This window comes from Enhydra lutris, unplaced genomic scaffold (genome assembly GCF_002288905.1).
Source record: "Enhydra lutris kenyoni isolate GAN:26980312 unplaced genomic scaffold, ASM228890v2 scaffoldscaffold80, whole genome shotgun sequence".
In the NCBI taxonomy this organism is placed as follows: domain Eukaryota; kingdom Metazoa; phylum Chordata; class Mammalia; order Carnivora; family Mustelidae; genus Enhydra; species Enhydra lutris.
The window spans coordinates 3,417,705-3,445,209 of record NW_019154164.1 but is presented as its reverse complement, the minus strand read 5'-3'; the positions used below and the strand labels follow the sequence as shown (position 1 = coordinate 3,445,209).

The 27,505-nt window shown below is 40.9% G+C and overlaps 1 protein-coding gene across 1 annotated transcript in view; it reads right to left on the bottom strand.

Annotated features, from left to right (window-relative positions):
- Positions 1-27,505, bottom strand: part of LOC111160972 (transient receptor potential cation channel subfamily C member 5) — a 128,836-nt gene that overhangs the window by 97,278 nt on the left and 4,053 nt on the right. The window lies entirely within an intron of this gene.

Below are 27,505 nucleotides of genomic sequence, written 5' to 3'. Positions count from 1 at the left end.
TCTGACTATGATGTAATAATGCTTGGTGTTAATAGCAGTGATTGGAGGAAGATCTGGGGTCCTTTGGGTATTCAGGAGAATTTTTAGGTGAGTTTGCAGAATCCGATCAATGAATAAAAAAAACTTTTGGCTTTAAAATCTGTGTTTTGGGACCCAGTCTGTTCTCAGTGTAATAGGGAAATGAGGGCAGCTCTGTACTCACAGAAGAGTCTCAGTGTGGTAGGATCTAGAGCAAAGGAATAGGGAGCACTGGAATAGTCAGAGGAGGCTTCATGGAGGGATGGAGCTGAGTATTGAAAGCATGGATAGGATTCCAGGAAATTGTGAAATATTGATCTTAATATACTTTGAAGAAAATACTTCCAAATACTCATTTGAATTGGGGAGAACAAAACATGGATAATTGAGATTCTCATGGAATAGACAAATACTGTTTTACTCAATAGTTTCTCTCTACTCTTAAAAAACCCTTTTTAGAACATTGAAGTTCCTGATGAACAGACAAAAGGATGTGTTCTTTGCCTCCTTCTCACCTTGGGATGAAGGATTCACAAACAGGAAAGTGATCAGAAAACAGGGAGTGGGAGAGGGGTGGAGAAGAAGAAGGGGGAAGAGTTTGCAAGAAATCTGTTTCTTTCATGGAGTGGTTGCATCAGCCTCTGAATAGTTGAGAGCTAGTTGTTGTTAAACATTTAGAGGAAGCAGCTACAAACAAGACAGCAGGAAGTGAGCAACTGTCTCATAAAGTAAATTGGACACAGGAAAGAATAATCTCCAAAATTAACACAAGCCTACAGGCTAAGGAAGAAGTAGGTCTGAGTGGCCCATTAATAAATGTAAACACAACCGACATAAAGCCTTGAGTTGGGGGAGATGGTAATTGAACAATGTGTCACAGTCCACTCAGAAGAAAGGAGCTCAGTTCTGGAAATCTGCCCCTTTCCTGTGGACAGAAGCATTTCTCAATCTCTGCTATGATCCAGAGGCAGGAGGTGGCAGGTGGAGGGAGGATAGCCTGTAGCACAGGATTCCCTGGGTTGTATTGGAGGAATTTGTCCTCCCTGCCGTGGTGTTCTTCCTGTCATCTTTCTCCCCCTACTTCTTTGCTCTTTCTTTGCTCTTTTCTTACTCTTTCTCTTTGTTCTTTCTGTCTCTCTATGCCAGTGGTGACAAGCCTGTCCAAGACAGACAATAGTACATGTAACTATTACTTAGCACCACTTGTGTCATGGAACTGAAAGGTTGCTGTCTATGCTAAAAGCTGACATGCTTTCTGGAGCAATCTGATTCCATTGTCTTTGACGTAGTGCTCAACAAGGAGTCTCTGATTCTCTATTTGACTTACTGAGTATGTGACACAAGAGAGGAAATCTTTTTTTTTTTTAAATTTTACTTATTTATTTGAAAGAGAGTAAGAAAGAGCATGAGATGGGAGAAGGTCAGAGGGAGAAGCAGACTCCCGATGGAGCAGGGAGCCTGATGCAGGACTCGATCCCAGAACTCTGGGATTATGACCTGAGCTGAAGGCAGACGCTTAACAACTGAGCCACCTAGGCGCCCAAGAGGAAATCTTTTTAAAAGAAAACTGGTCTACAATGACCACATATGTCTTCCCACCCTCCAGTCAACCTTATTATTCACAAGTTGCCACACCCATCTCACTCACTGCTCTCTGGGTATATAGCCTTGTGGGAACCCCCGTGTGTGTAGGGATCTCCCCATTTCTCTGCCAGTGAAGAGCCATTGTGAGGCTTGGCTTCTTCAATAGCTCCTCCTCTTAACTTGATCCTACCCCTTACTGACCACCCAGATGTTGTGGGCACTAGGTTACATCAAAGATCTCACTTTTCTGATGCTGCCCCCTTATATTTTTCTTTAATTACTTCAAATACACATTTCTTGCTTCATCAGTAAGGTTGTGAATCTAAGACAGCTCTGTCTTAGACTGCTTTTGTTTTCCTTCTAGCATCTAGTACAGTGCTAGACACACAACATGCACTGGGCCAAAAAAAAAAAAAAAAGGTTTTCTGTTCTCAAATTAAGAAATTGACTCATTTACAAACCTGGCTGGCTCCCATGATCTGAGTCAATGTGAGATAATCTCCTTGGGTCTTTCCTTCTCATGTCCATCTGAGAAAGCAGTAGACATTCCAAGACTAAGGAGGGTTAGCAAATGGGCTTTATAGGGAATATCTTGAGGTCTCCCCAACCTAAGATAGTCCCTGCCTGCCATTTTCTCTATTCTGGTGTTTTAATGTGGAGACTCTGACCCAAAGTCCACAGATTTATACTGCTCTTCCATTCTCTGCTTCTTTTCTCATCCCGCTGCCTTTCTAGGGAAGGCACCATGAGTTATCATCAGGCCAGCCATGGTAGAGAAATTTTATAATGAGGGTGAGACAATTCTGATAATACTCAAGACTTTGTGATATGGTCTACAACAGTAGGTAACAGAAATGAAGGCTACATGTGGGTGCATATGCATAATTTGGATAAATGTGTGATAGGAACTGGTGAACTGTAGGGCACCTGCCCTCTGAAAGGGGGGTATTTGCTGCTGTGTTCCTTGTCCTTATAAAATTGTTGTTATAAGCATGTGTAAGGGCTCAGTATTGTGCTTAAGAGAAGTCAGAAATAATGGATTTTGTGGTAGAATTTCTTATTTTGTTATTGAATAACATCTTTTTTTAACTTGAAGTATAATGGGCAGACAATATCTTATTAGTTTCTGGTGTATGTCATAGTGATTTGATATTTTGAAATGTGATAAAAAAGATCCCCATGATAAGTATAGTTACCATCTGTCACCATTGAAAGTTATTACCGTATTGTGGACTGTATTCCCTATGCTGTACATTACATTCCCATGCTTTGTTTTCTAACTGGAAGTTTGTACCTCTTAATCCCCTTCAGAGGAGAATTTCTTAAAGTTTTAAATGTTGGCTAAAAAAGCTTAAAGATAGTGTGCAGTTCCAACAAGATACATATACGAGGCAATTTACGCTTGAGTGAACCAGTTTATGACCTTTGAGCTAACATTTAACTTATGAGATGAAGGAGGGGTAAGAAAGGAAGCTGGACATTTAGGCAGGGGCCAGATGATGAAAGGTCTCATATGTTAAGGAATTTAATGTTATCTCTTGGCCATGGGGAGCTACTGAAGAGTTGTTTTTCTCTTTCCTTTTTTTTAGAGAGGGAGGGGGGAGGGGGCAAATGGGGGGAGAGAGAGAGAGAGAGAAGAGAATCTTAAGTGGGCTCCGTGCCCAGCTAGGAGCCTGACATGGACTCGGTCTCACAACCCTGGGATCATGACCTGAGCTGAAACCAAGAGTCGGACGCTTAACCAACTGAGACACTCAGGGACCCCTAACTGAAGAGTTTTAATCAAGGAGAGTGGCATAGTTGAACAAGTGTTTCACAAAGATCAGTTTGGCCCAAGACTGGGCAGTTAAATATGCTGGTAAATGTTTAATAAGAATCTCTCCATTAAAAAAAAAAATCTTGATTTGTAGTGTTTGCCAATTTCTGTGGTTTAAGTATTCTCACTGTGGCCGATTTCAAGCTACCAATATGACAACGTAGAACCCAGAGTTGGGAAGCAGTATGTACAACTAGCTCTCACCACCCAGTGTAAGCCAGCTCTAGTTTATCACTGGATGATTTTCAGAAAGATAAGACTAGTTAAAATGTTGGGTCCATGGTCAAAGGAATGAGACTGATACGAAGCCAAGGTCAAGCAAAGCTTTACTTTGCGCCAAGCATCGAGAATCAAACTGACTGGCCCGGGCCGTCTCTTACAAAGAGGCGACCTCTCTCTGCCTTACAGACTAGCTTTTAAGGGCAAAGGCCATGTGGTTGGGCCATGTGGTTGGGCCTGGCCACGCACAGGTGGCCAATGAGATTGTAACACACAGAGAAAGCTACGCAGTCATGCTAGGTCACACATAAGTGACCAATTGAATTACAATTTACTCTATAGTAGCTATTTGAACTAGCCTATCACCTTGGTCAGAACTGGCACCCAAAAGGTACCCAAAAGGCGGGGCCCATACTCCTTGGTAGCTAGGGAGACAGTATGCACCCCTACTGATTGCATACCTCCACCTGGCCTGACCCACCCTTGTATTTGGGCTTTGTTACCTGGGACTGGTTTCCAGGACTTGTTTTTAAGTAAGTACCCTGGGGGGGGGGGTAGGATCAGTTTAAGTTTTACTGCATAAACAACAAAATCATTGTTTAATCCAAGATGGAATCACTCTGGCTAAATAGGCCCTTACAAAAAGATCTCAGTTCAGGTGAAGAGATGGTGGGATCTTAAACTAGATAGTAATTCTAGAGATAGACAGGAGAGAGTAGATTTAAGACATTCACTGGATGTGTCAGGTAGTACTGGAAGGAGAAGAAATCAAGAATGTTTTATGCTTGGTTGAATAGTGGTGTCATTAATTGAGATAGCTGATACAGGAGGAAGAGCAGGTTTGACATTAAAACGAGTTCAATTTTGGACATGTTGAATTTGAAGTACCTGCCAGAACAGTGGCAAGAAATTGTATAACTCTGGTATGAATCTGAATGAAAGGTCAAGGCTGAAAATACAAGTGTGAGAGTCTTCTGCCTTTAAGAGTAGTTGAAACCAAGGGAGTAAACAGGATCAGCCTCAGCCTGCCCTAGCTCTCCTGCAGCTCTGCCTGCTGATCTACCCTAAAGACTGAGCCCAGTCCATTTCCAGAGCAAGTAAAGCTTGAGGTAGGGTGTGCTCAAGTAGCGGTTCTCAGCCTCCTCCATCCCAAATTCCAACCAGGGCATTCTTTGTTCTGTTAGTTTCTGAATCCCAGCTTCTTCCCTACTCGTGCCCTCATTTGTCAAATAAAATTTCTCTCTGGATCTTAATCTGAGTTTCATGTAACTGGTTTAATACTCCAGGTCTGGTATATTTTCTAGATTATCCATGCTTTCATTGTCTGAGCTATTTTACAAGGCTGTAAATTGTCATGTAAATATTTCTTGTTTGGTGACAAGCAATTGATCATTGCCTTAAGCATCTGTTTGTAAATATCTTTGCATCTATTTGTAAATTTTTTTTCAGCATTCCTGATGGCCTATATCAGGGGTCAGTAAACTTTTTCTGTAAAAGGCCAGATGGGAAATAGGTTAAGCTTTGTGAGCCAAACAACTCTGCCTTTGTGGCAGGAAAACAGCCATGGGCAATATGGAAATGAATGGGTGTGGTTGTACACCATAACATTTCATTTACGAAAATGGCTGATAGGGAGAATTTGGCTTGTAGTCCATAGTTTACAGATCCCTGGACTCCTGCATCCCTCAGTAATTAATAAATTAAATAAATTCTTTAACACGTGTTTACTTTAAATTTGTATAAGGATCATGGTTTAAACTTTTTTTTTTTTAGTTATCCTTCAACAGCCATTTTGTGTTCAGATTGAGGTAAGGTGGAAAATTCAATTTCATTCTTTTCTTACCAAGTTTTGTCTTCTTTTTGAACTCCAAAATTATACTGAATGATATTGCGCTTCCCATTAAGAATTACGATTTTTAAAAGGAAAAGGGGGGAGGGGAATGAAATCAACACACCAAGAAATTAGATTTCTTTTCACATTATCTACTGCTCTCTTTCTAAAGAAACCTGGTGCATAAATGGACTTGAATGAGTTTTAAAATTTGCAATGTTGTGGGTTTAGGGCAAGGCCACTAAAGAAGTTACCTTGTCCACCTCTCCCTGGGGCTTTGCATTCAGACACTAATGAGTTTGCACCTGGATCTGCCCTAGGTCTCCTGTTGAAAAGCAAGCATTATAATCTCGGATCCTTTTGGATTAATGAGCACAGAACAGAGTCGTTAGGCTCAGAGCTCATCTCATAAAATTCAGTAGAGTGAACAGAATGAACTAAAATCAGCTTCTTTATATTTTCACCTAACTTCCATTGCCAGAGGATACAGAGGAATAGACAATACTCCACCTTCCCCACTCTCAGGACTGGCTGAGGCTTTTACAAAGTTGTTGTAGTCAAGGGGCCTAAATGATACATTTCATTTTCATTAACTTGTCACTGGACATAATCTGCTAATAGGAATTTTTCTGAACCCTATTGTTAATATCCTTAGGCAGCCACCCTTGCTGGAATTTATCACAAGTTTCTGAAATTTGTAATTAATGGGCAGACCCTTATCAGCAGCTACCTCATTTGTACCCACAATGTCATCTGGTCATAGGCCAAACCTCTCCAATTGGTGCTTCCCCATGCAGCTGGCCTGATAGCATCATGTTGGAAACAAATCTCCCACCTTGTGCCTGGATTTAGTGAAACTGCAATACTTCTTTTGTTACCTACAGGTTCTCCTCCTCCCCTGTCCCTAACATGCCAGATGAAATCAATGTTCAATCTTTTTCAGCAGTGCTGGAAATGAAATTTCGTTTCTCTGTATTACTCAAAAAATGGAGAACACGGGCATCTAATCACATCACATTACCAGTTCCCTACTCTGCCTTACCTGTAAGGTCAGTTAGCCAGTAGGGGTGACAATACATGAGCTACTTTGGAGCAGCCATTTGCATCAGATGGGAAATAATCTGTTTCCCAGAGTCTGATAAAAACAGAACCATCAGAATTAAGATTTGCTAGGTCTCCGCTAATTTCAAGGCCAAAGTATTTATAATCCAGATTGGAAGACAAAACCTATATGGGAATAATGTTACAGAACCCACGTGGTATTTTAAAAAAGTCAGTATTGGGGGTGCCTGGGTGGCTCAGTTGGTTGAGCGGCTGCCTTCAGCTCAGGTCATGATCTCAGAGTCCTGGGATCCAGTCCTGTGTCGGGCTCCCAGCTCCGTGGGGAGTCTGCTTCTCCCTCTGACCTTTTCCCCTCTCATGCTATCTCTCATTCTCTCTCCCAAATAAATAAAGAAAATCTTTAAAAAAAAGTCAGTATTGATATGTAAAAATCAATAATGTGTATAACAATGCATAGCATTACTTGATTAACATAGGACAAAAATAATACTAATGGCTACTGGTTATTGAACACTTTCTGTATATCCGGTGATGTGGGAAGCAAAGGCAAAAGAAAAATTAAATTTCCTTACTACTTACAGACCGTTGACAAGGCCTTGAAGTAGGCAGAGTGACCTTCCTCTGGGAACTCAGCTGCCTGGATATTGACACTCTGCTAAGAGCAAAATGCAATGTTGGCTTAACATTGTCCCAAACTGCCAGGATCCTGTGTGTCTGTTTGAAACATACAGACATTCCTTCCTTTATCTCTGCCCCCCAAGATGTATGTTGGCATCCTCCTTCAAGCAGATGGCCCACTGTTTTGTATCTGAAGGGTCTCATGACAGAGATTTTATTAAACAGTAATAAATGACCTTTTCCCAACCATAGCTAGCCCCTCAGGATCTAGGAAATCTTCTTTCCAAAATACCTTGGAGGGTTGTGCTGTCCCTAACCCCCGCTGAACTTGAAAGCATATAGTCCATCAGCCGGCACAACCCCAGTGCAGCTCTTTCTGCCCACAGATTCTGTCCCTGTGCTTTAAGAAAACCACTTTTTTACACTGAAGACATCTCAGGAATTCTTTCTTGACTCTTTGCTCTGAACCCCAACATTTCCATATCACCAGGCACCATGCTGGAGCATCTCATTTAGTCCTCACCATGGTTCTATGCTATAGACATGGTAATTATTCCCAGTTACACCTGGGGATACTCAGTCTTAGAAAAGGTAAGTGCCTTGTCCAAGGTCATATAGCTAGGAAATAGTCACCAGCACTTGAACCCAGGCAGTTTGGCTCCGAAGTCTATACTGTTAACCACTATACTACTTCACCTCCAACCACCAAAAGACCAATTATTTGATTTTATTACATCAACAAACAAATCTATAACAATCACATTGAATATTCAGATATATCATAAGTATATAGTATAGGTTTTATTGGGTACTAATTGATTTCATCAGCTAATGTTCTACTTTAAACCCAGATAAACATTATATAACATTGCTCAAGGTTTGGAAGGCTATAAATCCATTCTCGATTTCTCAGCAGATGGAGGCTCTTAATTTTTCAAAAAGACAAGAGCTAAGTCTATGAGAAAATAAATATAGCTAACTCCACAGGTGGTGAGAGTTTATAAATTTAGGTTTCTAGGTAGAGGAAACCTAGAAAGTCATTCTTCTCAAATCTAGGTGGTCACAAACTATAAATGAATTATTCCATACACTTTCCTTTTCAAAATACAGGTATATCGAATGATGGGGGTCATCGACTGCAAAAGTAAGGTACACCTTTGGATAGATACTAGAAATGAAGGAGGAAGGGCATATGCTGTGGGTGGCTTTTGGGGAGCTAGCCCTCTGTGAAGGCATTCTGTGCACTGTTAAGATATGACACTTCCCAGGAAAATAGTGAAAAATGATGCAATGAGTTAAAAATAAGTAAATCAGAAGATGTAGGTTATTATGGAGGTGGGAAAAAGGTCAGAAGTGAAGGGGCTGGTTATTGTGTTTCTAAGACCACACAGAGGAATGGAGCCCCAATCTGCCAATGTGAGTGTAGTTAGCTTGGCAGATAGTCCTATGGTGGAACTTGATACAAATATCTCTTTAGGAAAGCCATTGTTCTTGATTCATTTTTTATAGGTTACCAAGTAATTTTTAAATTAAAATTTTCTTGTAGATTGCTTTATTGGGAAAAGGATACTACCAAGCTGATTCAGAATTTTCCATGTCATTGCTTATCACATGACCAGTGTGAGTTTGGGTAGCATGGTAATGGTTTCTGGACAGTGCTGAGAACCCGGTTGCAGAAACCTTAGTGATCCAACCAAGGCAGAGGACCATGTGAGGGAAACTAGACTGGCATCATCTATATCAGAATTCGATACATATTGACATTGATTATTTTCCAATTTTTCCAATGGGTACTGATCTTTTAAAAAAAAATTTTTAGGGGCACCTGGATGGCTCAGTGGGTTAAGTGTCTGTCTATGGCTCAAGTCATGATCCTGGGGTCCTGGGATCAAGCCCTGCAACAGTCTCCCAGCCCAGTGGCAAGCCTGCTCTCTCCTTCCCTCTGCTGTTCCCCCTGCTTGTGCTCTCTTGCTCTCTCTGTCACATAAATAAATAAAATCTCTAAAAAATTGATTTTTAATTTTTTTAGAAGTGGGGAGGGACAGAGGGAGAGAGAATCTTAAGCAGGCTACACAGCCAGAATGGATTCCAACGTGGGGCTAGATCTCACAACCCTGAAGTCATGACCTGAGCTGAAATCAAGAGTCAGACACTTGACTGACTGAGCCACCCAGGTACTGACCATGGGTACTGATCTTGATAGGAACACATTTACCAGCAAAACAAAATCAGAATGAACCAAAAGAAAGTCTTTTGTAAAAACAAAAAACAAAAAACGGAGCCAACAATCTCTATTTCTTTTTAAGTAGCTCACAGCCATACACTTGAAAAGTATGTTCATTGCCATGCAATTGAAAATTGGTAGGTATGACCAGAAGTGCCAATTTAGGCCTAGAAGAGCTTGCATGATTAAAGTTAGGCTCAGCTGGTTCTCAGACTAAATAACAAAGTTATAAAAGGGTAATTCTCACTATTACTCTCAAAACCAGTGTGGAATAAGGCTGGATAAAGAAAAGGCCCTCATGTTGGTTTGTGATATGTAAGAGACCTTTTAAAATGGTATAAAGAAAACGAGGCTGGAAATCTAGAGGCCAAATTTGTGTTAAATATTATCAAAAGTATTCTCTCTGCCAATAATGATTTTCATCTCATGCTCCATACAGGTGCCAAATGGTGCTTTGTTTTTTTAAAGTTGCTCAGTTGATATGCAGGCATCAGACTGAAGGGTTATATAATTGAAGGACAAGGCTTGAGAGAAGAGATTATGTCACATTTGTGAAGCAATTATGGACCCCACATTCCTACTTTCTTTGGTTATCCACACCTAAGACAAGCTAGGGAGCTGCTGGCCTTAGTCTCCAGAAGTAGAATACTAATGCTCAACAGCTACTTTTAAGTGTGGGCAGAGGTCCTGAGGAGGTGAGGAGATAAATTCCCTTTACATGACTATCCTCAATCTTTTTAGCAAAGGCAACATTATAAGGTCATCAATTCTTTTCCATCTAGTGGTAAAACATTGTCAGGGTTGAATTTTGCATATCTGGCCCTGAGGATTGCTGTTACATGGAGGCATTTGATGTATAGCTAGACAAAGTGAAGTGCAGGGTAAGAGACCATTACATAGAATAGTTTAGAGTTTTCCCAAGCTCAGAGTTAGAAGAAAAATAGGTTGATAATCTGAATTATCCAGTTTGGCTTTCTAAAATAAACATAGAGGCTTTTCAACTTCTTCCCTGAAGATAATATGTGAGAAAATGTACCTAAACTGCAGATGGAGAAATTCAGAAGACCTAAAGCATAAGATCTAGACCAGTGACTTGTCTCAGGCTCGTGGGCCTTATACCCAAAATTTCTGAGGCACAGGCCTCTGAGGCACAGGCCTCTGAGGCACAGGATGAATACCTTCCATGCTATCAATTTCGAAGAGGCATGGCCCTAGTATTTCAGGCTTCTCCAAATAGTCCCTTATGATTTCAGAAGCTGTAAACATAGGGAAATCCAACAACTTTTAAGACTGTCTTTACTCTTTTATACCGTATCACCTTTTGGGGTAATGTGGTCAGCTGTTTTATTACATACTGTGGAAATCATAATCTGTCATTCATCCTAAAGTTTTGGCACGTTCAAAGGCTCTCTTCATTCCCATATCCTATTCACTGGAAAACTAGATCCAGTTTTCCTTCGCTATAGGTTCCATCATCTTAGAGATTTCTTTGCAATTCAGATTGAAAAATTGGTTTTTGAAACTCCCTAATATGGAAAGGAACAATTTCCTTGCAGGTAATTTGAAGAGAGTAAACGGGGGTTAGTATGAACATTGCACTGAATTCTTCAGGAAGGTTAGAGATCTCTATCCTTGGAGACCTTTTTTTTTTTTTTTTTTTTAAGTGGGCTCCACACCCAGCATGGAACCTAACTGTGGACCTAACTCCTGAACCTGAGATCAAGACACTGATCTGATATCAGTGAGATGCTTAACTGACTGAACCACCCAGGTGTCGTTGTCCTTGGAGACCTTTAAGAGCACAATAGAGGCTTTCTTGTCTGAAGTTGTTTTAGACTCCCCCCACCCTACAGGGAAGAGTTTCTTAAAATTCAGGGCCAGAGAGTTCTTTGTTGTGGAGGGACATCCTGTGCATTGTAGGGTATTTAGCAGTATCCCTGGTCTCTACCCACTAGACACCACTATTAGCTCTCCCTTCCCCCAGATTTCACAACCAAAAATATCTCTGGACATTGCCAAGTATCCCCTAGGAGACAAAAATCACCCCAGTTGGGAAATACTGCTCTAGGGTATGAGGCCTGTTTGGCAGTGGGCTGACTGGAGCAGGGAGAAGCAGAACTAGTTAGAATTAATCATGCCAATTTAGGCTCATCTATCCTAATCCACCTGAGGATTGCAACACACTCCCATCAGTACAGTGGTTTGCTAAGCCAATAATTCTCCATGGCTGGAAGGACAGGGAGTGGGAATGCCACTCCTATCCCCTGGACAGTTTATTGGAATTTTATTTTCAGTAGTATATTAGGTTTAAAAAACTCTAGAAGTGTGTTGTGCATTATGATGACCACTAGCCATACTTGGCTATTTAAATTAACTAAAATTAAGTAATATTTTATTTTTATTTTTTATGTAATATTTAAAAATTTTAGTTCCTCAGTCACAATATCTACATTTCAACTACCCAACAGCCATATTATGGCTACCTTATTTGACAGCATAGATAAAAAACATTTCTGTCATGGTAGAAAGTTCTACTGGACAGCACTGCTCTGGAGAATTGATAATCACTGGATAAGACAGTCCTGCTGAAGCAATCTAGAAATGCCTTAGCAATGGTTAATAACAAATATTTACCATATGCTTCTTTTTTAAAAGATTTACTTATTTCTATTTTGGTGGGGAGGGCCAGAGGGAGAAGGAGAGAGAGTCACAAGCAGACTCCTGTGCTGAACACAGAGCCGAACACAGGGCTTGACCATGAGATCAGGAACTGAGCTGAAACCAAGAGTTGGATGCTCAACTGATTGTACCACCCAAATCTCCCCATTTAGTAAATTCTTAAAGATGTGCTAGAAATTTTTCTAAGCACTTGATATGTATTATCTCATTTATGATGTCAGAACAGTCATCATTTATATTTTATAGAGAAGAAAACTGAGGCTCAGAAAGGTAAAGTGACTTGTGTAAGGTTACACAGCTCCTCCTCGCAAGGACTTAAATCCAAGCAGTTTTGATCCAGAGCTTGGATTGTTAACAGGCGTGTGATATGGACTCAGGGTAGTAGAACAACGGGTGTCTGGCATCAGAAGTAGCCCAGACATGTTAGTTGTGGATAAGAGAGCTTTCTTTCTTTCTTTTTTTTTTTTTTTAAAAAGATTTTATTTATTTGAGAGAGAGAGAGAGAGAGAGCAAGCATGAGCAGGGGAGGGGCAGAGCAAGAGAGAGAAGCATACTCTCCACTGAACAGGGAACCTGACGCGGTGCTCGATCCCAGGACCCTGGAACCATGACCTGAGCTGAAGGCAGATGCTTAACTGACTGAGCCACCCAGGTACCCCTAAGAAAGCTTTTTTAATATGTGGGCAGAACAGTGTATCTGGAGAGTGTGGTTGTACACAGAGGTCTAGGAGGCAGGTGCTTGGTATTGTAGTAGTCTGGGAACATGAATTGGAGGTGCTGGGCAGGATATAAGATAGAGACTCAGTTACTGGAGTTAGTCCAGGGTATCTCAACCTTGGCACTCTTTACATTTTGGTCCAGATGATTTTTTTATTGTTGTGGGGGGGCTCTTCTGTTCTTTGTGGGATATTTAGAAGCATTCCTGGCCTCTACCCCTTTGATACAAGTAGCACCTCCTCCCCAAGTGTGAAAACCAAAAACATTTCAAGACATTGCCAAATATCCCCCCATGTGGCACAAAATTGCCTGCAATTTAGAAAAGCAGAGAGTAAAAGCAGAGCCTTGGTTAAGTGACAAGAAGGCAAGGGCATAGGTATAGCTACCAAAATGCAAGACTCAGAGAGGACCAGCAGCTTGGCTGACAGGATGCTGAGCTGCTGAGCTGTTGGCCTCCAGATCTAAGAGTCCCATCAATAGGAATAAGACAAGTCCCAGAGTCTGGACTGGAAGAATCACCCCATGGGAATGAAGTATCTTTATCTAGAGGTGGTGGTACCCAAGGGCTACAGTGGCAGGGAACTAGGCAGCTCATAATGGAGATTATCTTCTCATGGCACAATACTATTATTCTACTATCCTTAGCAGCACTGAAAAGAAGTCAGGACCCATACATCTCATGGTACCAGCATAGTCAGGGGCCTTGGTTATTATCCAAATGGAAACTCCATGAGTTATGAATATTCCAGGCAAACATGAGACAAATCTACAATGATTGCCATTCATGGCAGGAACATGTTTTATGGTTGGCATTGCTGGAGGCACCTGTGGAATTTTGTAGTTAGGTTCTTCTTGAATTTCTGACCTGGGATTTCCAGGTGGGTTCTCTCAGAAACACTCATGCAATAAGGAGTCCCTCACTCTGTAGCAGGACTTGGCTGAGGTTGGGAAGTTTTAAGAAAAGAAGTTTGAAGCTTGAGCCTGGATAATGCCAAGAAGTTTAGGTCTACCTAGAACAAGAATCTTGGCAAAAATCATTTCAAATAAGTAAATAAATAATTTTCTTTCTTTCTTTCTTTCTTTCTTTCTTTCTTTCTTTCTTTCTTTTTTTTTTTTGCTTCTGGGTGTCTCAGTCAGTTAAGCCTCTGCCTTCCACCCAGGTCATGGTCCTGGGATCCTGGGATCAAGCTCTTTGTCAGGCTCCCTGTTCAGCAGAAGGTCGGCTTCTCCCTCTCCTTCTGCCCCTTTCCTCCCTCTTCCCCTCCCCTCCATCTGCCCTCCCCTAACTCGTGCTCTTTTTCGCAAATAAATAAAATCTTTAAAAATTAAAAAAAAATTCTTTTTAAAAAAGATTTTATTTATTTGAGAGACACAGAGTGAGAAAGAACATGAGCAGGGGAAAGAGCAGAGGCAGAGGGAGAAGCCGACTCCCCGCTGAGAGGGGAGCCAGATTCAGGACTCCATCCCAGGACCCCGGGATCACTAACTAGGCAGATGCTTAACTGACTGAGCCACCCAAGTGTCCCAATTAAAAAAAATTCTTAAGAATATTTTTTATTCTTTAGCAGAACCACAGGATTCAAAATCTCTGATGGTGGGGCACCTGGGTGGCTCAGTAGGCTGCCTTCAGCTCAGGTCATGATCCTAGGGTTCTGGGATTGAGCCCTGTGTGGGCATTGGGCATTAGGCTCCCTACTCCCTGGGGAGTCTTCTTCTCCCTCTCCCTCTGCCCCTCCCCCCACTCATGCACCCTCTCTCTCTCAAATAAATAAGTAAAATCTTTTAAAAGAGAGTCTGATGGCTATAGCAGGATACATCATGAGAAATAGCTGATTTTTTGGTATACAATGGCCAGAATTAAATTACGGGGTCATAATAATAAATGGGTCATATTTAAAAAAGTATGTAACTTTTGGTCGATAGGAAGATCTGCTTAGGTTTTTGTATGATTGAACTTAATGTCCATCATGTTGACACCATCAGTCACAAGCAAATTCTTTCCAAACACAGTCTTTGACAAGCAAATGTTTACTAATATCCATATAATGTTCTGCATTTACTCATATATTTTCCCTCTATTGAATTTTGAGAGAAAAAACTCAAGACAAATGTCGCCCACCCCCCCCCTCCTGCCGCCCCACACCATAATTTCTTCCTCTCTCTGACATTACTTTTAATTTTATTCCTTTGGACTGACAGCTGCATGGTCAATAGGGCCTTCTCAAGCAGAATGGCTTTTATTCATGTCAGAACCGACCCAGCATTAAAGGAAAGGGGCAGGAGCCTGGCTGCCTCTGGTTGAAGATGGGAGAAGGGAGAGCTACTTTGGGCTTTTAACCCCAGGGCTATTGTCTCTCCTGTCTCATGCCTGTCTTTCTCCCATGCACTCCCAGGCTACAGGAGCAGGTTGCTGTCTTCCCAGAGAAAGGTAAGCTAGATGCTGATTGCTGCCAAATTAGGAAGACATCAGCTGCCTTGTCCCTAAAGTCAAACATTCCCCAAATCTGAAGCATGGAAAGACAAAAGACATTTCAAATGTAAGGATGACCTTTCAGTCATTTGCAAAACATTTCCTTCTCTCTGAAGGACACATGTAACCGGACATGCTTTATGGCTTCACTGACGTCTTTCACTCTGGGGTACTAGCATGGAACCTTCTATTAAGAATGCTTTCTTGAGTAGTAGTGACATGGCATGCAGCAGATGGTGAGGATGTATTCCTTCCTATTTCTTGACTTTAGCTTCATGGTAGGGGCAGTTATGGCTGTGGTTGGTTCAGTAGACACATGTAGTTCTTTGTCCATGCCCAGGAGCTACACATCTTCAAGGTGACTGGCCAGGAGACAGTTGCCTGGATCAAGGCTCATGGAACCTCACTGAAGGGCATCACTCTGGAAGATCAAGTGGTATTTCTGGCAGACACACCTCTGAAGGTTGAGGCTACTCTTGGTCAGTGTCGGGTGGAGGTCCTGGCCATGTCCTCCAAAGCTAGCTGACCATATGCTTGGAGGGGAAGTCCATGGTACCCTGACCTGTGCTGGGAAAGTGAGAAGCCAGACTCTCAGAGTAACCCAAAAGGAAGAAAAGGAAGAGTAAAGAGAGGAGGAGGAGATGATGATGGGCTGCATCTGCAATGGATGTGGTACTGTGGCTTCATCAGTATTATATACACCATTGGCAAGAAGTTCACCAATGTTAACTCTTAAGTGCTTTGCGATACTGATTTTTGGGAATAAAGCCATTTGGTCTACCCTGCTTAAAAAAACAAAACAAAAACAAAAACAAAAAAACCATGATTTTCTATCTTATAGTTAGTTCATTCCCTAAAGGTACAAGGTGGCTTCTTGCTCATCTGATAAATTTATGGATGCTGGGTTCAAGGGTCTTTTAGGAAATATTTTAGCCTGGTTCCAAAGAAAGAGCTCCAGACTGAGAGTGTCAGCCTAGTGTTCTTATCAGGCCATACTGTTCTGTCTGGCTACTGGGTTGTGTTCTCCAATCCTGAAGATCAAGGGGGATGGAATTGACATTACTAGTTGAATCATTTGGTTGAAATTATGAATTCAGGATTCCTCTCAGATAGTTTGAATGAAAAAATAGTGGGGATGGCCAAAGAATGATTTCCAGGTAAAAATAACCTAGCTCCTTTGAGTCACTTTCCCCAAAGGAGATCTATAGCATTTTCTCTCAAGTCAGTTCTAGGATCCAGAGAACAGTTCCCATTTTGATCAGACAAGCTATTACCCAGAAAAACTTAGCACTGACCGCAAGATGTAGGAGCCTACCTTTTCCTGCTTCTGGTTTACAAATGGGATCGGCCAATTTAGAAATCATGCCAATCTCTGATTAAAAGGTTGGAGACTCTAACATTGGAAGAAAGAAATCAAGCTCTCAAAAAGGAAGGCAGAAAAATAACTGCATCAAAGACAAGCCAGGGCTCACCACTGTGTTGTAGCCCCTTAGTAGCTGAAGGGAAGGCTGTTTGGTTGGCAAAAGTTGTGAAATTTGACCACATCTATATCACAGATGAATGTTTCGGATGCAATATTAGGGTTATTAGGTTTGTTTTTTAGATACAAATATGTTTTTGTTTTAGAGAAGATATTTTAATGTTCTCCTGCAGTAACTGCACTAACCTGGAGTCAAAGATATGGTCACTTAGACATTTACATGGTCTTATTTCCTTGGGTCTCTAGATCCCTGTCATGTAATAAGAGAGACTTGGTTCATGGAGTTGATATAAGTCTTTTGGGGCACCATGGACATCAGAAACCTTGCCTTGGATTTTGTTCATAGCAAATATTAGCTTCCTGAAATAAGAAATATTTGATTAAAAGAAGGTTTGTATATCTTTAGAATGTCTTTCCTCTTCAGCAAGAGCTGAAGTAGAGAAAATTGTTTAGCCTATAAGATGAAGGATTTAAGTTAGAGGCAAGGAAGACAGACTCCAGAATGGGTGGCTATGGAATGTCATAGAATTTACTCTGGGTAGCTTTCAAGACAGTACTTAACTTAATGTACTGGGAGCAACACTCAGTGGAAAGTCAGAAGTTATGCATCTTGACTCTTCTATATGAGTCAGTCCTTTGAGCCTGGAGAAATCACTTTCTCTCTGTGAGTCTCACTGTCCCCAGCGATAAGATGGGAGGAGGTGGACTAGACAATCTTTCTAGGTCTGACATTCTCTTCCTTTCACTCATTCAATAACTACTTATGTGTGATGATAGGACTGGATGTGAGGCTATTATGCCAAGTGAAATAAACCAGAGAAAGATAAATACTGTATAACCTCACTTATACATGGAATCTTAAAAAGCAAACAACCAAACTCATCAATACAGGGAATAGATTGGTGGTTGCCAGGGTGGGAGCTGGGGGAAATGGATGGTGTTATTTCTATATAGGGAGATCAAGGAAGGCCTGCCCAATTAGGTAGCACTGGAGTAAATATCTAAACAAAAGAAGGAAGCCAGCCATGCAGCTACTTGGATGAGGAACATTTCAGGCAAAGGCACTGAGGCTAGACCATTCTTTTAAGAGGTGACTATGGCTAGAGCAGATCAAGTGAGGGAGAGTGATAGGAGATGAGAGCAAAGAGCAGAGGGCCAGATCATGCAGGGCCTTAAAGGCATTGGAAAGGGCTTGGGAGGCTTTGACCAGGGTGAAAAGGTCTGATTTATGTCTTAAAAGTGTGACTGATTGTAGCTGGGAAAAGACTAGATTATGTGGGGACTGAGAGGGCAAGCAAGGAGATTAGTTAGAGGCCTTGATAATCATCCAGTTAAGAGGTAATGGTGGCTTGGACTATCGTGAGGTGGTAGGGGGTGGTGAGATATGGTCAGATCTAGGATGGTCTGGAATGATTCAAGGCTTGTAAAGGTTCTTGTCATGGAAATCTCATGATTTTCTCTATTCTTTGTGCCCCTTTCAGATATCATAAGTCTATAATTGCAGTTCACATAGTTCAAACACAATAATTTTTTTGTTTATCCCTTTTGTGAATTCCCTAAGTTCCTAGCTCATCTCAAATCAAAGTAGGGAAAAAATACGCTGAGTAACAGACAGTGGAGGTTGTTGGTACCACCAGTCTAGAGAGGGCTTTTCCTCTTCTGAGCTTGTTAAGGTTGTTCTATTCCAGGGTTAAATGACATTTTATTGACTGCAGGACAGGAAGACACTAAAAGCTTCTACATTATCAAGAATCTCTCTGGCGTATCAGTTAGGGTTGTCCGAGCATCCTATTTTTGACACAAGTATTTGTCTACTCTGTCAGTGTCCCAAACACGTTCTTAATCTAGATGATTATATCAGTATGTCATCAAGTAAAGTAAGAATTTGGAATCTATCCTATTTATCTGATCCTTGTAGACAATTTGGAGAGTTTAGACCAGAAACAGTATAGCCTTGTCATGTCGTATTTCCTCTCTCATACATTTCCTTCCTATTGAGGAAATTCAGGAAAATGTTTTCCTGTAATATTTGATACTTCCCTTTTTTTTTCCTGGAGTAGCAATTTTGCTGCCAATGAAGCCAGGGCAAAGAATGTATTAAATGGATTTTTGTCATTGCTTGAGTGTTAGAACTCATTCCTCGGCTAAAGACCCACCCTTTTTCCTGTTTCTGTGTCATTTCTACTTCCCATGCACTTGATGCGTAGGCCTGTCTTGTCCTTTTCTATGCCTTCAACTTGGTAAACTCTAGCCTTAACAACCATATAGCCTTCTTTCCTTTGGACAAAGGTACTTAAGCACTAAACTGGCAACTTAAAAATAAAAAAGTGATTAAATATCAATAGTCTTTCACCCTGGTTTTCTTATCCCAGAGAGACACTAAGACATTTTAAGCATCACTTAAAACAATTGTATACTTTTATGCAAAAAAGGTTAAAAGATCTAGAATACATTTAGCTTTGCTCTTTCCTCTAGACTTGCTATAAAACTGAGTAAATAACTATTCTCTAATAAATCATAGTGAAACATTTTCAAGAATGAATAAAGTGTTAATTACTTTAATATACAAAGAGTTTAGACAAATCAGTAAGAAAAAGATGAAGACTATTAGGAAGATGGGTTAAAAAATGAAAAGCTGATTCACAGAAGAATAAAACACATTGCTTACAATACAATATTAAATGATATGAAATTAAAAATTTAACTGTAAAACAATAATGAGATAGCATATTTAACTGTCAGGTTGACAAAAATTTCCCCAAATCATTAACTTTTTTGCAATCTTGATTCCAAGGATGTGAGAAACAAGCATTCTCACACACTGTTGGTAAGAGAGCAATTTGGCAATAGCTATTGCAATTAAATAATGCACATACCCTGTGATTCCATAATCTCATTACTAAGAATTTGCCTTACAGATATAATCACACAACTGTTCAAAGACACACACATACACGCAAACCCACTGATATTCATCACAGCATTGTTTAGGAAAGCAAAATCCAACAACCTAGATATTCTTGAAATAACTTAAATGTTCATTAATAGAGGACTGGTTAAATAAATATGGCAATCTGTATGATATAACGTAATATTGTTATTAAAAAGAATATGGTAAAGATAAATATCTTCCTAGGGAAAGGTGTCCCTAATGTATTGTTAAGGAAAAAGAAACAAGTTGCTGAACATTTGTGAAAAGAAGTCTGTGTGTGTATTTGTGTGTATATGTTTCTGTTTGAATATGCATACAAAATACAAAGGAGGACACACCTATATTGTTCATAATGATGACTTCCAGGTAGTGGGTTCTGAGAGTAACAACATGTATTATTTTTAAAACAAAAGCTCCAAAGTAAACATGGCTGTGGAGAAGGGCCGTGGATCTGGGTCCCTGATACTTGAATAACCTCAGTTTGAGAGTTAAGAAATAATGGAGAGGGAAAAGGGGGAAAATTGCTTGAGTAAATATGACACATCTTCATTTTGGTTGGGTAGACAAAGCCCAAACTGCTCTAAATTCTGGCTGTCTCAGTAGGGATTGAAGCCTTCCTTATGTAGGCCCATTGGTAGGTGGGAAGATCTACCTGGCTATTTGAGGAGGGGATGGATTGGAGGATATCTAGAGGTCATTTGCAGCTCAAAAGTTCTATCTGCAATTATCATATGAATAATGGAGCTGATGGTGGCCACAAACATCAAATCACTCCAGGCTGTCCTTGAAGTGTAGAGGGAGATTTATAAATTCCACTCTCCAGTTTCAGAAGTGTTTGCTGTAGGTCATCATCTCCCTTTTCCAGATGAGGAGGTAAAGGTGGTAGACATGCAGGAGATTTGCAGTTGTGACCATGTGTTCCTCTTCCTTCTCTGATTTGTATTTCTTTGGAAAGTTCTTTCAGTGCCTTTTCCTTATCTGGCTCACAGCCTTTTTTTTTTTTTTTTTTTTAAACTAATGGACCAGCAATAACAATCCACTGATAGTATGGTGAAACAGGAAACTCCCTCATTCAAGATCTTAGTAATAATATGCTGATTACCTTCCTTCTGTGGAGGACTTCAGAGGGCTGACATACTTTTTTTAAAAATTTTTTTAAAGATTTTATTTATTTATTTGACAGACGGAGATCACAAGTAGGCAGAGAGAGAGGAGGAAGCAGGCTCGCCACGGAGCAGAGAGCCCGATGTGGGACTCGATCCCAGGACCCTGAGATCATGACCTGAGCTGAAGGCAGAGGCTTAACCCACTGAGCTACCGAGGCACCCCTGACATACATTTTAGAATAGAGAATAGCTACCAGATTAAGTGTACATTTACCAGGAGGTCCCTGAATCCAGGATGCCCCTCTCTAAGGTAGCTGTCCTGACTCTGGAGAGGACAGAAGAAGAAACCACTTCCCTCATACTGTCTTGTCCAACGGAACTCACTATCCATCTAAGCTTAGGGCTGGATTTATCAGTGACAATTCGACATGAATTGCCAGGCCTCTTTCTTCAAACTATCAACAATGCACATGTATTTTGAACTTTATTCTACAGGAAATAAGAAGCAACCCTGACCATTTGAGTGACATGATCAGATACCTATGCTCCTCAAAATACAGTCCTTTCTTATCTCTAACAGCACTTATATTTTGACTAATTGATTATATCTTTGCCTCCTCACCTCAGTTAAGTTATTTAAAGGGACTTGGTAACCAACTTGGTGTGAGTGGCTGAAGGAGAGGGTGAAGGTGAAGACCACTGCAAGGTTTCAGATCTAGAACATGGGAAGGATACCTGGAGGGATGAGGATGCCATCACCTGGGAGAGGATACACTGGATGAAGAGGAGGACATGGAGGGCAAACCGAGGTTAGTACAGGCAAGAACACAGACTCTGCAGCCAGACTGCCTAGGTTTAAATCCCAGTTAGTCTACTGACCAGCTCTATAATCTTGGGAAAGTTATTTAACCTCTTTGTGCCTAATGCCTCCATTTGTAAGAATGAGTATTATCCTTCATCATAGGATGGTTGTGAGGCTCAAACACGTTAATGTATATTATGTACTTAGAATGGTGCCTGGCACACAGTAAGTGCAAATTAGTGTTTACTATTTTCATTATTAAACATAGTAAATTGTAAGGGTCTAGGGTACATCTAGGTGTGTATATATAGCTGAAATTTGGAAAAGAAATTATGGATCTCATGATAGATACTGAGCCAAAAATGGAGAAATGATAGAGCTCTGTGTAGCACCAGTATTGAAGGGGAAAAAAGATAAGGACTCTGAAGAAAAGACTAAAAGGCAGTGGTCAGAGGGAGATGAGGCTCCAGGTAGGCATGATATCGTGGAAGCCAAGAGAGTTGCAAACCAATGAGATTAAAGTGGGACACCAACATTGAAACTGTATATATGGGGAGGGATTGGAAGAGAGGCAGAAGAGAATGTCATTTGGGGAAGTAGGTAGATGAAAGGGGAAGGAGTTAAAGATCAACATGGCCAGCTCCTCACAAACACTTGCTGAGGGATAGTGCTGTTCAACCAGTCCCCTGGGTTATTATGAACTCTGTTACCTGAATTGCCCAATCTAACAGAAAATATTTAATCTTGTCATAATCAGAGGAACAGCTTTAATTCTCTGGTTTTCATTCCAAAATCAAAGTTCTAGACCCAAAAAATGGGTTGTGCCAATCAACTCAAGATAATAAATCAACCACTTCTTGGGAGGAGAAGGTCATAATGAGTGCATCATATCATAGCAGACAAACTGATACACTGAGTTACTTCCTCTTGGGTGTTTGTGCTGACTTTCAATGGACAAGGCCTACTGTACTCTCAAAGCACAACTGTAGAGAGTTTAGAGATTATTTGGCCTGAAGTAACATGTGCAAGATCACTCAGCTCAGTCTGAACCAGCACAAAGCTTCCGGTCTCCCAAGCTACTCTATTATTCCACTCTGCCTTGGAGGGACCATCAGAAGCGCTAACGATTACAACAAAGCTGAAAATAAGCAAAGCAGCTCCAAGTAGTGTCTCTCTGGAACAACTCATTGATGATAGAGTTTCAGCAAATGATTAATTTGCTTCAGTTCTATTCAGTTGTCTAAGTATTTTTGACTGCTAATTATATGCCTCACAATAAAATTGAAAGATACAGTGAGTGCCCTCAAGAAATGTATGGTATTGTGTGGAGAACAAACATGCACATGCTGTCCCTCCAGCCCCCTCCCCTCTTAGTGAGCATGGCCTTTTGTGTTCCAAGAGCCACAAAAGATTTAAGATATTCACCTCTCTGAAAAAAAAACCAAAACCAAAAAACAAAAAACGTAGTTACTTAAACTTAAATACAAGAAAACCAATATAGTATACCACAAAAAAAATATATAAATATATATATATATATATATATATATATATATATATATAATACAAATATAAATATACAAATATAAATATAGTATAATATAAATATAATATAATATAAAAAGTCAATCACCAAATAAAAACACATGTGAGTTTTTAGCTCCCCAGAGCTACCATCAACTCAAGCTTCCTTTCTAGAGCTTTGTGCTCATGGTTGAGCATAGCCCTAACCGACATACACATGTCCAGCTAGGAAGTTTTCTATTCTCCTCTGTCCCAGGGCAGGTATAACTCATCTGCCTGTGATATCATCCACTCCTCCTGTGCCTCATACTGATTGTCTAAAAGGCAGCCATTTCTGTCTCCTTTTTACCCTAGGTTCTTCATTGCTATTTGTTTTTCCAGCTTATAGCTCTTGTTGCAAATTCAATTCAAGTGTGAAATATTGGTGCAAAATCCAGAGGTCTCCTTCTGTCTCCCTTCCCAGCTGTCCTATCCCAGTGCACCAAACACAACCCTGTTCCTTTCCATGTGCCAACAAAAACCATGGGACAGAAATAGAACAGTGCAAGCAAATGTATGCTACATCATCCAAAATGTGTGATGTGGACAATATAGGAAGACACTCCAGACACAAGTAGACACAGAGGTTTCAAGGGGAGAACCTTTTAGAAAATAGGCTTTGAGCTGGAAAGGAAGAAAGAAGAGGATGGCATGCGGGTCAGAGGGAAATGAATGAATAATACCTCACCAAGACTCAGGGCACTGGGCCAGGTGCATCCTGAGTCTTATAAATGGCAATTGTCGGGTTCCCATGCTCATCTATCTACCCTCCCTCTTGTCTTCTCTGATCCTAGTTGGAGGAAAGGGGAATTGTCTATGGTCACTGGTTGAGCCACTCCTTAGTTGAGACCTTGGTGAACGGTCACCATCATCTAGCTGGTTGTTACTGGGCATCTGACTGGAAGTTGGGGCAGAAAAGACTGAAGTGGGTTGAAAGAAAGAAGCTGGACTCTACAGCAGTTTGTCTGATATGATATGATGCACTCATTATGACCTTCTCCTCCCAAGAAGTGGTTGATTTATTATCTTGAGTTGATTGGCACAACCCATTTTTTGGGTCTAGAACTTTGATTTTAGAATGAAAATCAGAGAATTAAAGCTGTTCCTCCGATTATGACAAGATTAAATATTTTCTGTTAGATTGGGCAATTCAGGTAACAGAGTTCATAGTAAGACTATTTTATATTAATGCTAAGAATATAAGTATCACATATTGAATGTTAGGTACCACAAATTATGCCAAATGTTAAAAAATAATTCTCATTTAAATCTTGCAACAATCTGTGACATAGACAGTATCATTATCCCCACTATATAGGTAAGGAAACTGATGCTCAATCTCTGTAAATAACTTTGTCAAGGTCACTCAGTCTGAACTCTTGCGAGTGGGTTCTTACCACATTTTTGAAAAAAATGGTTACATGAGATTACCACCAGAAGGTGATATCAGCAGGGTTTCAAACTAATAGGAGTAGGAATAGTACTAACTACCCTTTCCAAGTATTGGCTATGTGTCAGGCACTGTTCTAAGTAATATATGTGCATTATTCCACTTAATCTCACTTTACTTCTATGAAGTAGACTCCATTGTTGTTCCCATTTACAGATGAAGAAACTAAGGTTTCTTAACTGATATGTTTAACTGATATGTCCAAGGAAACACATCTAATAAGTGGCTGGCTGCAAAGCTTACTTTCTTTCTACCACTTTAGGTTGTCTGTGAATAGCAAGGTGACTTCTGCCATTCTTCCCTTTACTTTCAGCTCTCTTATTGAATGTTTGAGACTTAGAGGTTAGGCTCTTTAGTTCCCCTCTCTGGGCTCTAGTCACCTTTGCCCAGGCCCTCAGTGTTGCCCTCCACACTGTGCAATCTCTCCCTGAGACCATAAGTCAGATAGAAGGGAGTAAATGGAAAGTCTTCTTGCTGATTTTCTACAATCTTAACACAAACACTTATCAGTGTTGTTGAAACTTAATCTCACTAGCTCATCTGTGAGACCAGTTTTAATTTGGAGCCATCTGCCACAGACAAATGAGTAATTATGGCAGAGCCCAGAGGGGTGGGCCTTGGGGAGAAGGTTGGCTTAGTCTCTTTCTGCCTGCCTGCATTGACGCAAATGACCAAGAAAGAAAATTCTTTGGGTAAGCTGCTTATGGAGAGGCCAGCAGCTCTACCTCCCTGTTGCTTCAATCCTTAAAGACACCAGTGAACAAAAAGGGATGACTTCAAGGTTATACAGCTTGCTTAACAGCAAAAGGAAGACCATTGTCATCAATGCCAGGCAGAAGGAGGTAATCTGTGAACTGGGCCAGCTTGCTCACCAGCCTCTCTCTCTCTCATTGTACTAGTGCTTCGTTGTGACGTGTGCCACTTGCCAGATGGTCTCTCCACACAATATGACAGGCTAAGTCAAATTGATGGAATGACGCCAAGAATAACAGTTCTTGACCTCTGTCTAGCATTTACATTTTTTTTTTCAAAAGACTTTAATGTATCTTTTTCTTCTTTCTTTCTTCCTACCCCAGATTAGGTAGGGACTGGTATCATCAGCTTTGCTTTATATATGAGGAAACTAAGCCATAGGGTGATTCTGTAACTGGACATGTGTAAAAGATCTTGTACCTTGCCCAAGGTCATCCTGTTACCTGCAAGTTGGTTAGCACCTCAAACTCTGAATTCGAGTCTGTCATTCTGTCTTTGAGATGAGTGGTTTTCCAGCTATGCTTGCTCCTTAGGGGCCAAGGATTGTGTGTGTGTGTGTGTGTGTGAACAAGTAGGGCTTTGAGCCCTGATATGCTCATAAACCAGGCCAGCTCTGTGTGGGCCTGTTTGTCTGTTTTACATCTGGGCAGGATTTCCTTTAATTAAAGGCTCTGTTTCTGAAAATGTTTGAAAACCACTTACCTGACTTGTATTCCTCATAGAGAGTATAGTGGGTTGAAAGGTATCCCGTCAAAAGATACTGTCAAGTCTTAACCCACAGTACCTGTGAATGCGACCTTATTTAGAAAAAGGGTCTGCAGATGTCATGTTAAAATGAGGTCATCCTGCATTAGGGTGGGCCCTAAATCAATGGCTGGTATTTTATAAGAGAAAGGAGATGGAGATCAAGACCGAAAGACACAGGGAAAAGACAGAGGAGAACTGTGTGTGATGATGGAGGCAGAGATCGATGCAGTTATAAGCCAAGGCATGGAACAAATTCTCTCCTACGGCATCCAGAAGGAGCCAGCCCTGGTTGTACCTTCATTTCAGACTTCTGACCTCCTGAACGAGGAGAGAATGCATTTCTTCAATTTTAAGCCTCCCAGTTTGTGGAAATTTATTATGGCAGTCCTAGGAAACAAATACAGAGAGGGTCATAGGCCTCTTACCTGGAAATGGGTGAGGGTGGGCTTATTAAAATGTTGGTCCCAGACTCAAACCCCAAGATTCTGATTTTGTAGGGGGTCAGGCATCTGTGTTTTGACAAATTCTCTGTATGCGCAATGATTAATCTTTGAGCTGGTTTTGACCAGACACAAGTATAAGACTGCTCTGGATTGTAGTTGCTTTGGCTCCTCAGGCTGCTGATGTTCCTCTAGTGGTTCCTGGACTCAGTGGGCCAAAGGGAAAGGGCTTTATATACAAGAAATAGGGGAGTGTCAAATGTTCTGTGGTACAAAGCTCTTGAATTCTGTGAGTTATTAAAGAAAGTTTATCCCAAGGAATCACAAAATCTGCCACTGAGGAAATAGGCTGTAGTGGTCAGGGAGTGGATGCTGCCAAGGGGGTCAGATTTCCAGAGCAGCAAGACCTCAGAACAACACACACACAAGAAGACAAAAGACTAACACCAAACACACACACACACACACACACGCACGAGTCTTATACTTGTCTTGTGCAGGAAATTCTGAAAAAGCACCGCCATTTTTACTTTGAGTTTTGGTTCCTATTAAAAATGCAGAGGGGTGCCTGGGTGGCTCAGTGGGTTAAAGCCTCTGCCTTTGGCTCAGGTCATGATTCCAGGGCTCTGGGATCGAGCCCCACTTTGGGCTCTCTGCTCGGTGGGGAGCTTGCTTCCTCCTCTCTCTCTGCCTGCCTCTCTGCCTACTTGTGATCTCTCTCTGTGAAATAAATAAATAAAATCTTAAAAAAAAAGAATCATCTTACTTGATCCCATTTAAAAAAAAAATGCAGATTTCCAAGTGAGTGTTGATCCTCAAAGCCAGTGTCAGCCATTTATGCCTGGCATCTGATCTTTATCTGAGAGGACATTTGATAGGCTAGAAGACAGGGAAGAGCACGGTGGGCTGAGCAGAGGGTTTCTTACCGCTAGACTGAGACCAAACTCTTTGCCCAATAAAGCCAAAAAGGACACTCGTTTATCCACCCAATACA